Raw genomic sequence first — 16,740 nt, 5'->3', positions numbered from 1 at the left:
CAAGTCGAGTTGCTTGCTGAGAAGCAAAAAGCTGAGTATGAGAGGCGGGACAAGGAGAAGGGTCAGGAAGGTGCCGAGGGATCCGGCAAGAAGCGTGGCGGCCAAGGAAGCCGCCCCGGCAAAGACAACCAGCAAGAGAGGCCCGCCCGGGGCCATGACCAGAAACAAGAAGACGATGATCACGACGAGGACGACGAGTCCGGTGAGCAAGAGTTCCAGAAGGCTACAGAGGCCATGTGCATCGATGGTGGCGCCTCGTTGCATACTTCTCACCGCCAGCTCAAACAGTGGGCGCGTGAGATTACAGCAGCGGAGCCGTCGTTCGACGCTCAGAAGCCCCTGAAGTGGTCCAGCACGCCCCTCATCTTTGACGCCGAGGACCACCCTGACCGCACAACCACGGTCGGGTGTTTGCCATTGTTGGTCTCGCCAACGATACGCAACCTCAAGTTAAACAAGATGTTGGTTGACGGCGGGGCTGGCCTGAACTTGATCTCGCCTATCGTGATCAAAAGGCTGCAAATTCCTGATGGAGACCTCGAGGAAACGGGCACGATTCAAGGGGTCAATCCGGGGAGGAGCCACCCGAAGGGGAAGGTCACACTGCCCGTGACGTTTGGAGGAGAGTTGAACTACAGGACGGAGAGGATCATCTTCGACGTGGCCGAGATCCCTTTGCCCTACAACGGGATCCTCGGCCGCCCGACACTAGCCAAGTTCATGGCGGCGTCAGACTACGCCTACAACATGCTAAAGATGCCCGGGCCATTGACCATCATCTCCGTCCCCTTCGACAAGAAGAACGCGCTGATTTGCACAGACCAACTCTACCGGGAAGCAGTCGCAGCAGCTGCCGTCAAGGCACCTGCTCCTGCCACTGAAGGCCCGGGAGGGAAGAAGAAGCCCGACAAGACCTCTCGCACCCACTCCGGCAAGCACACCTCTTTGGAGTGTTGCGCTACAGTCGAGGACGTGCCAGAGAGCTCTATCGGCAAGAGCAAAAAATCCAGGGCCGAGCCGCCGCAGACCAAGAAGGTGTCCGCCAGGGAGGACGACATGGGAGGGGCCTTCACCATAGGCTCCACACTCGACAGCAAATAGGAAGGCGTGCGCGTCACCTTCCTGCGGGCGAATGTCGACGTGTTTGCATGGCAAGCGCCCGACATCCCCGGTGTTCCCAGGGAGGTGATTGAGCACCACCTAGCTGTCTGCCCTCATGCGCGGCCCGTCAAGCAGAAGGTCAGAAAGCAGGCTCTCGAGAGGCAGGAATTCATCACAGAGGAGATCAGGAAGTTGGAAGCGACAGGTTTGGTGAGAGGAGTGCTCCACCCGACGTGGTTGGCCAATCCGGTAGTAGTGCGCAAGGCAAATGGGAAGTGGAGGCTGTGTATTGATTACACAGATATCAATAAGGCTTGTCCTAAAGACCCCTTCCCGTTGCCGCGCATCGACTAGATTGTTGACTCCACGGCCGGGTGTGATTTGTTGTCATTCCTCGACGCCTACTCAGGCTACCACCAAATCTTCATGACAAGAGAGGATGAAGAGAACACAACATTCATCACCCCATGTGGTACATATTGCTTTTTACGGATGCCTTTTGGGTTGAAGAGTGCTGGCTCGACGTTCGCAAGAGCAGTCCAAATTGGTTTTGAACCTCAGCTCCATAGAAATATGGAGGCATACATGTATGACATAGTGGTCAAAACCAAGGACAGGCCAACTCTTGTGCAAGATCTGGAAGTGAGATTTGCCAACCTACGCAAGATCAACCTTAAGCTGAACCCCGAGAAGTGTGTCTTCGGCATTTTGTCCGGCAAGCTTCTCGGGTTCTTTGTGTCGCAGCGCGGGATCGAGGGAAACCCAGACAAAATCAAGGCTATTGAGCAGATTGAGGTGCCCAAGCGGATTAAAGATGTGCGTCGGCTCACTGGCTGCGTCGCCGCATGAGCCGATTCATCTCCAAATCCGCCGAGCATGCCCTTCCCTTCTTCAAAATCTTGCAGAAGGCAGGCCCAGTGGAGTGGACCCCAGAAGTCGTGGCAGCGTTGCAGGATCTGAAGAAATACCTTTCCTCCATGCCAATACTGGTTGCGCCTAAACCACAAGAGCCGTTGCTGCTATATCTAGCGGCGACGAATCAAGTGGTCAGCGCCGCACTGGTGGCGCAGAGGGGGGTCGACGAAGAGGCGGTGGCGATGGCAGAACCAGCGGATGGCAAGCGAAAGATTCCCTCGGCAGGGCCCGATGCTGGCCAGGCAAGGCCCCCGACAGAGTCTGGTGCCACCGAGGCAGTGCCTGCGCAGTCGGTTGAAGTGGTGCAGAAGAAGAAGATGATGCAGCACCCGGTTTACTTTGTCAGCTCCCTCTTGCAGGGGGCTAGGCTTAGGTACTCCGGTGTGCAGAAATTGCTCTTCGGCCTCGTCCTGGCCTCAAGGAAGCCGCGTCATTACTTCCAAGCCCACGAGATCACTGTCGTCACTCGCCTCCCATTGCAACGGATACTGCATAACCCAGATGCAACCGGAAGGATTGTGGAATGGGCCTTGGAGTTGTCAAGTTTTGGTTTGAAGTTTGAAAGCACCTCGACAATTCAAAGCAGAGTCCTAGCAGAGTTCATTGCAGAATGTACCTCAACACCCGACGAAGAAATCCAGGAGACCGCTCTCCCCGGCAAGGAAGCAGACCACGACTGGTCATGTACTTTGATGGGGCTTTCTCGCTGCAAGGCGCCGGTGCCGGCGTGCTGCTCGTCGCACCCACCGGAGAGCACCTCAAGGACGTGGTCCAGATGCACTTTCCCAGGGAGATGTCCACCAACAACACTGCGGAGTACGAGGGGCTGCTTGCCGGTCTCAGGATCGCGGCGGACCTCGGGGCTAAGAAGCTCATCATCAGGGGTGACTCGCAGCTTGTTGTCAGACAGGTCAACAAGGATTACCAGAGCCCATTGATGGAAGCTTACGTAGATGAGGTGAGGAAGCTGGAGGAGCGCTTTGACGGTATCCAAGTGGAGCACGTCCCCTGAGTGGAGAACGACATCGCCGATTACCTGTCAAAGCATGCTGCATTCAAGCTACCAGTGGAACCAGGTACCTTCTTGCTCCGGTTAACTCAACCATCCGTCGAACCATCAACGGGGCAGAACAAGCAGAGGAAGTCAGGTCTCGGCAAGTACTTTCCTACCAAACCCCCTAGGGCCGCCGGCAAGGGTGCTACCGCGGACACTGAGCCTGCCAAAGGGCAACTGCCTCCGGCAGGGCGTCAAGCCATCGCCATGGAGACAGCCGCGCCCATGGCCGAGGAAATGCCTTTGGTCCTTGCCGTCGAGCCCCAGGCTCCAGCGTGGGCACACGATACTGTCCGATTCCTCCAAACAGGGGAACTTCCTGAGGAGCAGGAAGAAGCGGAAAAAGTAGCCCGCCGGTCCGCCCTGTATCAGTTCGTCGACGACATCCTGTATAGGAGAAGGCCGAACGACGTGAAATTAAGGTGCATCGCCTGGGAGGAAGGACTGGAGCTGTTGGCAGAAATACATGGATGCATATGTGGCTCCCACATAGGGTCGAGGGCCCTTGCTGGGAAGGCATTCCGGCAAGGTTTCTTCTGGCCCACCGCCCTCCAGGATGCGACAGCACTAGTAGCCAAGTGTGAAGCGTGCCAGTTCCATTCAAAGAGACTTCATCAACCAGCTCAAGCCCTTCAAACAATCCCTCTCTCCTGGCCATTCTTGGTCTGGGGGCTCGACATACTGGGCCCCTTCCCCCGTGCTGTCGGGGGCTTGGAGTACTTGTACGTCGCAATCGACAAGTTCACAAAGTGGACAGAAGTGGAAGCAGTGAGAAAGGTGACTGCTCAGTTAGCTATCAAGTTTTTCAAGGGACTGGTCTGCCGTTTTGGGGTGCTGAACAGAGTCATCACCGACAACGGCACACAGTTCACAAGCCACACCTTCATGCAATACCTTCAAGACCTCGGCAGTAAGGTCTGTTTTGCTTCCGTGGCACACCCTCGGAGCAACGGCCAAGCAGAGAGGGCGAATGCTGAAGTGTTACGAGGCCTAAGAACAAAGACGTTTGACAAGCTGCACAAGAGCGGAAGGCGCTGGATTGATGAATTGCCGACGGTTCTTTGGTCGATCAGGACGACACCAAATCGAGCCACCAGCCAGACATCTTTTGCCCTGGTATACGGGGCGGAAGCAGTTCTCCCCACGGAACTCGTATACGGGTCACCTCGAGTGCTCGCTTATGATGAGCTTGAGCAAGAGCAGTTGCGCCAAGATGACGCGACGCTCCTTGAGGAAGATCGTCTCCGGGCAGCTGTGAGAGCAGCACGCTACCAGCAAGCCTTGCGCCGCTACCATAGCCGCAAGGTTCATGCCCGAAGCTTTGAGGAAGGCGACCTTGTTCTTTGGCGCGTTCAGTCGGCCAAGAATTCCAACAAGTTGACGCCAAAGTGGGAAGGCCCTTATCGCGTAACACGAGTCACCAGGCCCGGCGCAGTCCGCCTGGAGAGCGAAGATGTTGTCCCAGTGAGCAACTCCTGGAACATCGAGCATCTTCGCAAGTTTTACCCATAAGGCGCGGCTTGCCGGGCCTCCCGGCAAGCCACCTTTTTACAAGCTTTGCCGGCAAGGCATGTAACCCTTCGTACAAAGCCAGGCGCAGACCCTGAGCATAAATAAATGAAGCGCTGGCGCCCTAAGTTATAGCATGCATGCTAGGTCGAGTCTCTTCCTTGGTTAGGGTTGATAGTGCTTATCGGCGACTAACCCCTAGCCTAGAGGTCGAGTGCGCGTCTCTCTATTTCTTTTCTGTCCTCTTTTGGTTCGCAGGGCACATGAGCACTTCTGCTGAGCTACCTGGAAGAAAGGGCACGCACCAGTGCCTCAACCCTGGCAAACCAAAGTTGCCGGGGGCTGCAAGTGCAAGGATCCAACCGCGGCAAGATGAGGTTGCTGGGGGCTGCAGATCCAGATAAGTCTTTTATCCCCTGTCATGCATTTCGTTATGAACTGGGATATGTGAAACCTCGCTTTATTTCTAGGCCACCGTGCTCCCCTTTTCTATACCCAAGGATTATCTCCTGGGCCCGGATTTGGTTGTAGTCGCGGCGGCAAGGAAATAGAACGAGGATCCTAAGCCCGCTTCATCCCTGCCTCTGCCAAGGGCGCGAGAATGGTCGAGCGAAGTGGGGGAACGGCAAGGCCTGTTGCCGGGTGAAAAACCTTTATCTTGAATAGTAACAAGGATTCTGTCAGGACCCCGATTCCAAGTTACATCGATCTAGCCGGTAACACCTCATATCACTTTGCGGCCTCACGCACGGTATTCCCACGGGTGTCGCCTTACCATGGCCCGGGACCGTTTGCGCCTTTTGGCTGACCTATATGATAGTGTCGCTAGCATCCATATGACAGAGAACCCTGGCCGACAGGATTAGTCGTGAACCCAAAGTGGCACTAACTTACGGGGACAGGCATACATGAGTCAACATCGAGCATGTCGGTCAGCAGCGTGCGAATCCGGGCTGTAGCACTGGGCTAACAGGACTCCGGTGAACCGGGCTGTAGCAGGCTAGGCAGGACTCCGGATGTCACCGCGTGACATTTCCCCGAAGGGACAGACACAGGAACGAAGTGAATCACATGCCGGCCAGTCAAGTGTTCCGGAGCAGTAGTGCTGGGCTAGCAGGACTCCGGTGAACCGGGCTGTAGCGGACTACTATGGCTCATGGAAGCACAAGACTACATTTCCCCATAAGAGAGGCTACCAAGGATAAACAACTAGGTTGTCGGATCCCACATATACCAAGCATTTCAATCATACACACAATATGCTCGATATGTGCAAATACAACATGGCATCACAACAAGACTCTACGACTCATAGTATTTATTCATTAGGCTCCGAAGAGCCAGATATTACAAACATGGGTCTCATGACCCAACATTCAGAGCATACAAGTCACAGCACATGCGGAAGCTTAACATGTCTGAGTACAGACATCTACAAATGAAAAAGGCTGAGAAGCCTGACGATCTACCACATCCTGCCGAGGGCACAAGATCGTAGCTGAGGTATCAAGCTAAACATCGAAGTCCACACGGAACTACTAGCGAGACTGACGTCTCTCTGCAAAACATAAAATAGGCAAACGTGAGTACAAATGTACCCAGCAAGACTTACATCAGAACTATCTACATATGCATCGGTATCAAATAAAGGGGTGGTGGATTTTAACTACAGCAAGCCAGCTTTAACTCAGTGGCTAACCTGAACTACGACTGCAAGCAACTCTTTTGAGGTGGCGCACACGAGTCCACATTTTCACCATATCAATACACCACTATGGACCCGCTCTCGTCTCCCTACGAGAAGGCCATCCATAGTACTCACGCTTATCTTGCGAGTTTTAGAGTATCCACTTTCACTTGTCTATGAACTGTACAGGCAACCCAAAAGTCCTTTACCGCGAACACGGCTATTCGAATAGATGATGTTAACCCTGCAGGGGTGTACTTCTTCACACACGCTCTCGCCACTTACCACCATGTACACGTCGTGTACCTCGGCAACCTTCAAGCGGAAGCCTGGCGAGGGAGTCGGCCACGACCTGACTAACCACACATTTCTCTCGTCCAGGTTTATCGCCTATTCAGGTTCCATCCGCAAGGAGATCCGGCCGGCGTGTTGCTCACGGCCCCAAACGATGTGTACAGGGTTCCAAGCCCACCAAACGGGCGACGCTTGGCATACCCGGCCACGGTGCCTAGTCTGTCCCAAGCCCACCTGTACCGGGTGCCACTTGGTAGACTACTAACACTACCTACAAACACCAGAAACTAGTTGCAACTCCTGGACAGAGATCAAGTTGATTAATAAGTCGAGAGGGGCACTTAAGCATTCCAATGTGTGGTAGTAACTGTTCATGGATCACAAACACAGAACTCAGTTCCTGAGGACGGCTGCAATGAGAACACCCACCATGTACTCCTACATGGCCTCTCACCGCTACCTTTACCAAATCGTGTTCACACACTTAGCTCACACACAGTAGGACATGTTCATCACCATTCCAATTCATCCCCGATGAATCAGACCTGACACAACTCTAAGCAATAGCAGGCATGACAAACAGGCATGAATGAGTAGGCACATCAGGGCTCAAACAACTCCTACTCATGCTAGTGGGTTTCATCTATTTACTGTGGCAATGACAGGTCATGCAGAGGAAAGGGGTTCAACTACCGCAGCATGTAACAGATGAATCGTTGTTGTCCTAATGCAATAAAAGAGAGCAGGAGCGAGAGAGTGGGATTGTATCGGAATGAACAAGGGGGTTTTGCTTGCCTGGCACTTCTGAAGATAGCATTGAGTCTTCATTAGTGTCAACGATCACAACGCCGGAACATCGTCTACCGAGAGGGGACAAATACCGGCAACAGAGAAGAAATTCAATCAATGCAATGCACAATATGATGCATGATCATGACATGGCAATATGAATGTGTTCTGGGCTAATGCAAGCTAGAACAGATTGAGATGAGTCCATTTGAAACAAAGATTCAAATGCAAACCCATTTTATAAAGTCATATAAGTGCATTATCTTGTTTCATCTAAACAACAAGGTTAGGTTGCTCTAACATGCATGAAAATGGTACAGATGGATAGATTGAATTTTTCTGATAATTTTTCATATATAAATCTTTTCATTCTGAGCTATAGATTATTTTCTATGATTTTTTGAAGTTTGTGGTACTTTCTGAAATTTCCTGTATAAGAATAATTCCAGTAATTAAATTACTGCGTCAGCACTACGTCAGGATGACGTCAGCAAGTCAACAGCGGCTGGTCCAGGTCAAACCTAACCAGTGGGACCCACTGGTCAGTGACCCAGTGTCCGTTAGTGACACAGACAGGTGGGTCCGGTCAACGGCCACGTCAACGAGGTCAACGCCGACGCGTGGGGCCACTGTGCTTAACTTAAACTAAACAGGGGTTAACCCATGGTTAGTTAAGGCGTGGGGCCCATATGTCATCGACACGCGACACTAACTAAACGCGATTAGCATCTAGACTAATGGTGCCACGTCAGCCACCGGAGACCAGCCGACGGCGACCACAGAACACGGCGGGGCACGCCGGACTTGCACTAGAGGCATCAGCTTGGCGCGCTGAGGGCACCAGGGGATAGCCCTTGATCTTGCGCATCCAAAGGACCAAGTGGGAGGTCGCGGGGTCACCGGAATTCATGCCGGCGACGAGCTTTGGCGGCGGTGGTGTTCGGTGGTGCACGGGCGCGTCGCTACGATGTATCAGTGAGCAAATGGAGAGGCTGGGCAGCACCTGCTAGGCACGGGGAGCACTAAGAGTAGCACGGTGAGGCCAGGGGAGCACGGAGGCTATGCGTGTAGCAGCAATGGCGGACGGCAGCTTCGGTGCTCGTGGGGAACGGTGCTACGTGTCACGACCGGTTTTTCAATAATATAATTATTGAGAGACCAATCCCCTTTACGGACCAGTAAGGAAGAATTCCTTCTCACTGGTAGACAATATCATGGTCACAGAAGAAAAATACCAGGAGTACTGAATAGAATACAAAGTTGAGCGGAAACTGCCCAACAATTTATTACATGCACGCCGATAAAACAAGACGGCGGATAGGGTGGCATAACTACTAACTCACGATAATAACGGTGGTGGAAATATCACCGCGAAGCAAGTGATATGACTCCTGAAGACTACAGCTCTTCGAGCGTCGAAGTGAGGCTCGAGGAGACTTATTGCGGGTGGCGGAAGCGTATATAATACAAGTGACCAATATCTGGGATCGCGCAGGACTGACTGGGACTCCTCTAGGCGTCGGACGCGCTATCAAACTCTTCATCCAAGAGATCGCCTTCGTCAACATCTGGCCAAATCAACAAGCCAGGTGAGTACTATCAAAGTACTCGCAAGACAGTTCGGACATAAGATATAACAAATGGAAACATGAAGCATATGAACAACTTAACCAGTGCGTTCAGACATAGAGACAATAAATACTGGGTGCCAAGCAAGGGTCTGAATGACTCCTCGAGCGGAAACTGCAGAATAGTAGTACTGGTGCCAAACGAGTGTCTGAATGACTCCTCGAGAGGAAAATGCAAGAATAATAATACTTGTGCCAAACGAGGGTCTGAATGACTCCTCGAGAGGAAACTGCAGAATAATAATACTGGTGCCAAACGATTGTCTGAATGACTCCTCGAGAGGAAACTGCAAGAATAATAATAATGCCACAGTCGGACGTCTGAGCGACATCACATAAAGGGCTTATAACAGAAAATAAAAGATGAACATGCCACAGTCGGACGTCTGAGCGACATCACATAAAGGGCTTATATTGTAGCTCAAAAATTCATTAGCTCGAGAGTATAAATTATCACAAGTACGAGACAAATATAAGGTTAGTCCATCCACAGAAATAATAATTAAACTGGGTTTACCACATGAGTTTGTTCACCGGGGACAAGTTTTCCACGCGGATAGATATGGGTATACTGATTTCACTACGTGATCATGGATACGATGACTTGGAAGAATTTTGACTCTGCAGAGTTTGTACTTAACCACAGCCAACGGATTTCAGTAGTCACGGGGACTAGTTCCGTTTACGGTGTTTTGGAAGAAACACGTCTAACCAGTACACACCCATTCAACAATTCCGAAGCCAGGGATCACCCTCGGCAACGTTCAAGAAAAACCTTGAGACGGGGAGGCTACAACCTCGCGTAGCATGGGATCAAATTTCTATACGCGCGCTCTAAGGGGGTGCCCCCCCTCTCGGTCCCAACCGGAAACACCCATGCCCCCTGACCGGATGACTGGCTTTAATCCTGGGCCAAGGTACCATCATCCCGGCCCCTCTGTTTGGTGTGTACACGGAAAGAGGTTACCAACTTACTAAACCGCATCCTGGCAAATGAAACATGTGGCAGCACGGAGGGGAAAAGAACGATAACGTGACTCCGTCCACGTTAACGTCGGAATTTGTCGGATGACGCGAGGCTGGCATGCTACAATAGTACCACCTTGCTGCCCTTCATGTCACCACATGATTTGGCCATCTCTCACCAGAGATCATCGCGACTTCGGAAAAATGCGGGTAGTTGCCTCACAAGCAACGGGGAACTCACCGATACTTATATGCCACGCACAAACTTTCACGCAAACATGCAAAACACCTGTCATATCAAAGGTTCAAACATGCTTGCCTGGTTCGGAGAAGTCGGAGTCTAGCTCGGCGAAGTTCGCGGCTTCGTCACCTCTTCCGGAACCTACAGCATAACGAAAACGGGTACTAATGTGAAAACCAACGTGTGCACAGAAACTTTACCAAAAAATTTCCAAATAAATCTCATAAAAAACTAGACAAAATTTTAAGACTGTCAGAAAAAGAATCACTCAAAAATCCCTTTTTATTAAAAAGTTATAAAGGTTTCTGTCCAGGGACCTATCTGTAATGAAACAGAAAAGTTCCAGGGTTTTAACTGAGAAAACAGAAAACGGTTCGATTGGAAATGCAAAAGCTTAAGAGGGAAAGCGTATTTGCCCGAAGGCACCAACAGAAAATGGTTCGCGAGTGGAAACAGAAGAGAGGCTGACAGGGGGGGTCCACATGTTAGGTTTAAAAAGCTCGCCGGCGCCCGAAGACTGCGGTGGACGCCGGCGTCGAACCACGGTGAGTTAGGAGGATCGGAGGGTACCAAGAGCTTCAGTGTGTTCTTCCGCGTCGGTGGGTGGTGGACTCGACCAACGGGGAGCACCACGTCGATGGCGACACTTTCTCCGGCGGACGGCGGCTCGGGTGATGGTGGAGAACTCCGGGTGGAGGGCTGCAAACTTCGAATTGAAGCGCGGGTCAGAAGGAGGGATGCATAGTGAAGCTACTGGCAAGGGATGGGAGGCAGAGGCGCACGCACGGGAGCGAATCGAGCTGGATCCCGTGGCGGGTCGCGGCGGCCGGAGTCGAGGAAGGAGACCTCCTCGGGGCTCTTCCAGTGGCTGGGCGTGCTCTAGGTGGAGTGCAGGGATGGTGTGGGTTCGAGTTGAAGCTCGGGGCCTCTATTTATAGGCGGATCGACGGGGTGGCTGTGAACGGAGAATCTCCGGCGAGCGATTACGGCGATGCGGTGGATTGGCAGGAGGTTTGAGTGGCCAGGCAGCATCAGTGGAGGTTACTGGTGTCGTTCCTCCGCTAATCCCGGCTGGTCTTAGCGTAACGGCGCCGGTCCACGGTGGGGTGGCCGCACGGGCACGTCGGCGGCAGAGAGCGCGCTCCGCGCCCTGCGATTCACGACGAGAGTGGCAGCGCGTTCGGGGGAGTGGAAGGCCACGCGGCGCGCTCCGGTGGCTTGGGCGGTGCTGGGTGGCGCCGTCGGCGCTGCGCCTCTCTCTGGCGGCCGCAAAGCCGCCGCTGGTGTCGGTCACGGGGCGGCGCACCTTCTGCTGCTCGTCGCGGACGTCCGCAAGGTGCCAGGCGTTCGTGCGGAGCAGGAACAAGGAGGAGGGGACGAGGAGCAAGGTGCCAACGCGGCACTGTCGAGATCGACAACATGTTCTGAAGAAAACGACAGTAGGGCGCTGAACTGAATTTCTGAATCTCTGAATTTGACATTGACATAGCACTGCAGGTGTTCGACAGAATGATTAGGCAAGCAGAATTTTTTTTCTAGAGCTGGTACTTGGTGAGGTGACCACTCAATGCACCCAGAGGCTGCCTAATTTTACTTGGAATTTTTGGAAAAGGATTTGAATGAATTTCACCAAATTTGACAAATCTGGTCCAAACTTGCAGCAAGTGTAGTTTGAAAATTTTGAACTGAAGGCCAGTGGATCTTCATGGATCTTGGTTGAGGGTTCAAAGGACTAGGGAGGGGAATTGGTTTGGGGGCAAAAATCCAAACAGAAAGTGGGGTTCCTTTGTAAATCACCAATGGCTAGAATAGAAGACAGAAATTTGTTTGAATAAGTTTTGAATGGAAAGAATTATATGGAGAGGTACAACTTGCTGGAGTTGATGCAAAACATGATCCAAAGATGAGGGAAGGTTTAGGAGACTGGATTTGCACTAAGGCCATGGCAAGAAAGAAATGTTGAAAGTGGCAAAGGATTATTCCAAAAGCCATAGTGCATTTTGAAGGAGATTTTCAAAAGCCATTTTTCTCAAGTGAAAAGCATTTTGTCTTGAGTTAAAACAAAAAGGCAAGGACCTCCAAGACCAAAAGCAAGTCTTGGGTGAATCCAAATAAAACTCTTGTCATGAGAAAAATATTTGAAAGGGAGAGTTCTTTTGAAAAAAAAAATTTAAATCACCTCCCTCAAGTCAAATAAAATCTTTTGAAAAATCCAAATAAAAATTTGGGTGTCACAACACCTACCCCCTTAGGAAAAATCTCGTCCTTGAGATTTCTGCTGATCCTCAAATAGATATGGATATTCTGCCCGGAGAAAATCTTCCCTTTCCCATGTGGCTTCATCCTCAGTGTGGTTGCTCCACTGAACTCTGAAAAACTTTGTCGTTTTCTGACGGGTCCTCCGTTCAGATTCTTCTAAAATCTTTACTGGCCTCTCTCTGTAGGTGAGGTCTGGTTGCACATCAATGGTTTCATGAGGTACATGCTTCTCCGGGTTACTCACACATTTTCTCAATTGTGAGACGTGGAATACGTCATGGATGTCTGACAGCTCCTTGGGCAAGTCTAGTTGGTAGGCTACCGTGCCTCTTCGTGCTTTTACACAAAATGGTCCAATAAATCTTGGGGCTAGCTTCCCCTTAATTTTGAACCGTTGTAGACCCCTCATAGGAGATACTCGGAGGTATACGGAATCACCGGGTTCAAAGCTGACCTCACGATGTTTCTGATCATAGTAGCTCTTTTGTCGGCTCTGCGCTGTCTTCAGTCTGTCCCTGATCTGCTTAACTTTCTCCTCGGCCTCTTTAAGCATGTCTGGGCCGAAGATACGGCTGTCACCTGTTTCTGACCAATTCAGTGGGGTACGACACCTCCGTCCATACAATGCTTCAAAGGGTGCCATTTGCAAGCTGGCTTGGTAACTGTTGTTGTAAGCAAACTCGGCATACGGCAAACTCTCTTCCCAACTGGATCCATAGGTGAGCACACAGGCTCTCAGCATATCCTCTAGGATTTGGTTTACACGTTCCGTTTGTCCATCAGTCTGAGGGTGGTATGCTGTACTGAAAGCTAGTTGCGTGCCCAGAGCTTGTTGTAGGTGATCCCAAAATTTGGAGACGAATTGTGTACCTCGGTCGGATATTATAGTCTTTGGGACTCCATGCAAACAAACTATACGGGAGAGCTAAAGTTTGGCCAGTCTTTGCGTGGAGTATTTAGTCTTCACGGGAATGAAATGAGCAACCTTGGTTAGTCGGTCTGTGATGACCCATATGGCGTCATTTCCGCGTTGTGATCGCGGTAATCCGACAATGAAATCCATTCCTATTTCATCCCATTTCCACTCCGGTATCCTGTTTGGCTGGAGTAGCCCTGCAGGCTTTTGATGCTCGGCCTTGATGCGTTGACAAGAATCGCAACAAGCAATAAATGTGGCTATATCTCTTTTCATACCGTGCCACCAAAATCTTTCCTGAATGTCCTTATACATTTTGGTTCCTCCAGGATGGATCGAGTATGGAGCGATTTGGCTTTCGGTCAAGATTTGTTGCTTGAGTTCCTCAATGTTAGGTACGCAAAGTCTGTCTCCGTACCATAAGGTTCCTTCACTGTCTGTGATGAACTCTGAAGCCTTACCAAGGTCCACTTTATTCTTTATACCTTCGATGCTGGGATGTCCCTGTTGAGCTTTCTTAATTTGTTCCACCAGGGTGGGTTATATCTCCAGATTTGATACGGTGCCCTCAGAGACTAACATCATGTTGAGCCTAGCGAACTCTTGTTGAAACTCAGGCCTCAAGTTTTGCGGACCGTCATTGTCCGGGCTGGGGTTTCGACTAAGGGCATCGGCCACTACATTTGCCTTTCCTAGATGGTAGTGAATACCGACATCATAGTCCTTGACCAGTTCCAACCAGCGTCGTTGGCGCAAATTTAGCTCTGGCTGTGTGAAAATATATTTGAGGCTCTTATGGTCCGTATATATTTCACAGCGATTTCCCAACAGAAAGTGCCTCCACTCCTTGAGTGTATGTATAACTGCTGCTAGCTCCAAGTCATGTGTTGGGTAATTTTCCTCATGTTTTCGCAGCTGCCTGGAGGCATATGCGACAACTTTGCCATCCTGCATTAGTACACATCCGAGACCTTTTCGGGATGCGTCACAATACACTTCAAAACTCTTGTGAATGTCTGGCACAGTTAATACCGGTGCGGTTGTCAGCTTCTTCTTTAGTTCTTGGAAGCTCTGCTCGCATGCTTCCGTCCATACAAATTTCTTGTCCTTCTTGAGCAACTGTGTTATAGGTTTTGCCACAGTGGAGAATCCTTCAATAAATCTTCTGTAATATCCGGCCATTCCTAGGAAACTCCGCACATCTGTAACGTTGGCGGGCGGCTTCCAGTCAAGTATGGCTTTGACCTTTTCTGGGTCTACGGCCACGCCTTCTTGGTTCAATATATGGCCTAAGAAACCAACTTGTCTTAGCCAAAATTCGCACTTGCTAAATTTGGCGTACAACTGATGTTTCCTTAGTTCTCCCAAAACAATACGGAGGTGCTCAGCATGCTCTTCTGGTGTCCTTGAGTAAACCAGAATATCGTCAATGAATACCACAACAAATTTGTCCATGAATTTCATAAACACTTTGTTCATGAGGTGGATGAAATATGCGGGGGCGTTCGTTAGTCCAAAAGGCATCACTGTAAACTCGTATAATCCGTATCTGGAAGTGAATGCTGTCTTGGGGATATCTTCTATCTGTACCTTCAGTTGATGATATCCCGATCTCAAATCATTTTTTGAGAATACCTTGGCTTGTGCGAGCTGGTCAAACAAATCATTTATCCGTGGCATCGGATATTTGTTTTTGGTGGTGACCATATTGAGGGCTCGATAGTCTATACACAGTCTCAGTGTCCCATCCTTTTTCTTGGCGAACAACACTGGCGAACCCCAAGGTGAGGAGCTGGCCCGAATAAATCCTTTGTCCAATAATTCCTTTATCTGCTTCTTCAACTCCACCAATTCTGAGGGTGCCATTCTATAAGGCTTCTTATAGATGGGAGCGGTGCCAGGTGCTAGTTCGATGCTGAATTCTATTTCTCGGTCTGGTGGCATGCCTGGAAGTTCTTCAGGGAACACATCAGGAAACTCGCATACCACTAGAACTTTTCTCAGTTCTGCAATGTCCATCTTGTTCAGTTTTGGCTGCTGTGATCGTGGCCTTTCTTGAGCGGAAACCCTTATTGTCTTGCCATGATGGTGGGTGAGAATCACGGTTCGATTGAAACAGTCAATGAATCCTTTGTTGGTGGTCAACCAGTCCATCCCTAAAATGACATCCAGTCCTTTACTCTCCAACACGATGAGATTTGCTGGGAATTGTAGTCCTTTGAACTCAATGACCACTCCTTGGCAGTAACCCTGAGCGATTTGTTTATTTCCGGGGGACTTGATGATCATAGATTTTTCCAAGGGAAGTATCGGAAAACCATGTTGTAAAACAAAACTCTTCGAAACGAACGAATGGGAAGCTCCAGAATCAAACAAAACCGTGGCAGGTACTGTGTTGACAGGGAACGTACCGAGCACGATGTCTGGGGCATTCTGCGCTTCTTCCTTGGTCACATGGTTCAGGTGACCCTTCCTGTGGTTGTTGTTGGGATTAAAATTGTTGCGCTTGGGGGCTGGATTGTTTCCACCATTGTTTGGCTTGGGGGCCGAGTTCCTTGGCTTTGGGCACTGTTTAGCATAGTGCCCTTCTTGACCACAAGCATAGCAGGTGACCCCTGGACGGTACGTGTACTCTTTGTCCCTGGCATGAAACTGTCCGACGGGCCTTGGATCAGTAGTCGTGGATCTCCTTGTTTTTGTCCTTGGAACCTCAGTCTTGCTTCGGTTGTTGCGAGCAAGAGTCGTCTTGTCCCTCTTTCGCTTACGGATATCTTCCAGACTACGGCGCTCATTCTCCAAGGTAATGGCCTTGTCCACCAGAGTTTTAAAGTCCGGAAAGGTGTGTACAATCAGTTGGCATCTTAGTGCTGGTGCCAGGCCGTCTAGGAATTTTTCCATCTTCTTGTTTTTTGTCATATGCTCGTCGTAGGCATAACGAGATAGTTGGGTAAATTGACCATTGTATTCTGTCACTGACATGCCTCTCTGCTTCAGGTCATCAAACTCTCTCTTCTTGATTTTTATGATGCTCCTGCGGATGTGTGCCCCACGGAAGCCTTCCTTGAACTCTTCCCAGGTGATGTTGTGTTCACTGGGATGCATGTGTAGGAAGTTTTCCCACCATGCTGCAGCTGCTCCAGTAAGGTAGTGTGGTGAATAAAGCACCTTCTCATGATCTGAACACTAAGCAATAATCAGTTTCCTTTCAATGTCACGAAGCCAATCATCGGCTTCCAGTGGCCTATCGGTGTGAGCAAAAGTTGAGGGGCGAGTCTTCTGTAACTCAGATAACTTGGAATGTGGTTGATAGGGCTCACGGTGGTTTCCCATATTGATGACATGATTCATCATCTCTTGGTGCTGTTGCTGGCTTTGCTCGAA

Source organism: Aegilops tauschii, chromosome 3 (genome assembly GCF_002575655.3).
Source record: "Aegilops tauschii subsp. strangulata cultivar AL8/78 chromosome 3, Aet v6.0, whole genome shotgun sequence".
NCBI classification, from domain to species: domain Eukaryota; kingdom Viridiplantae; phylum Streptophyta; class Magnoliopsida; order Poales; family Poaceae; genus Aegilops; species Aegilops tauschii.
Note: the sequence above shows the minus strand (reverse complement) of the source record.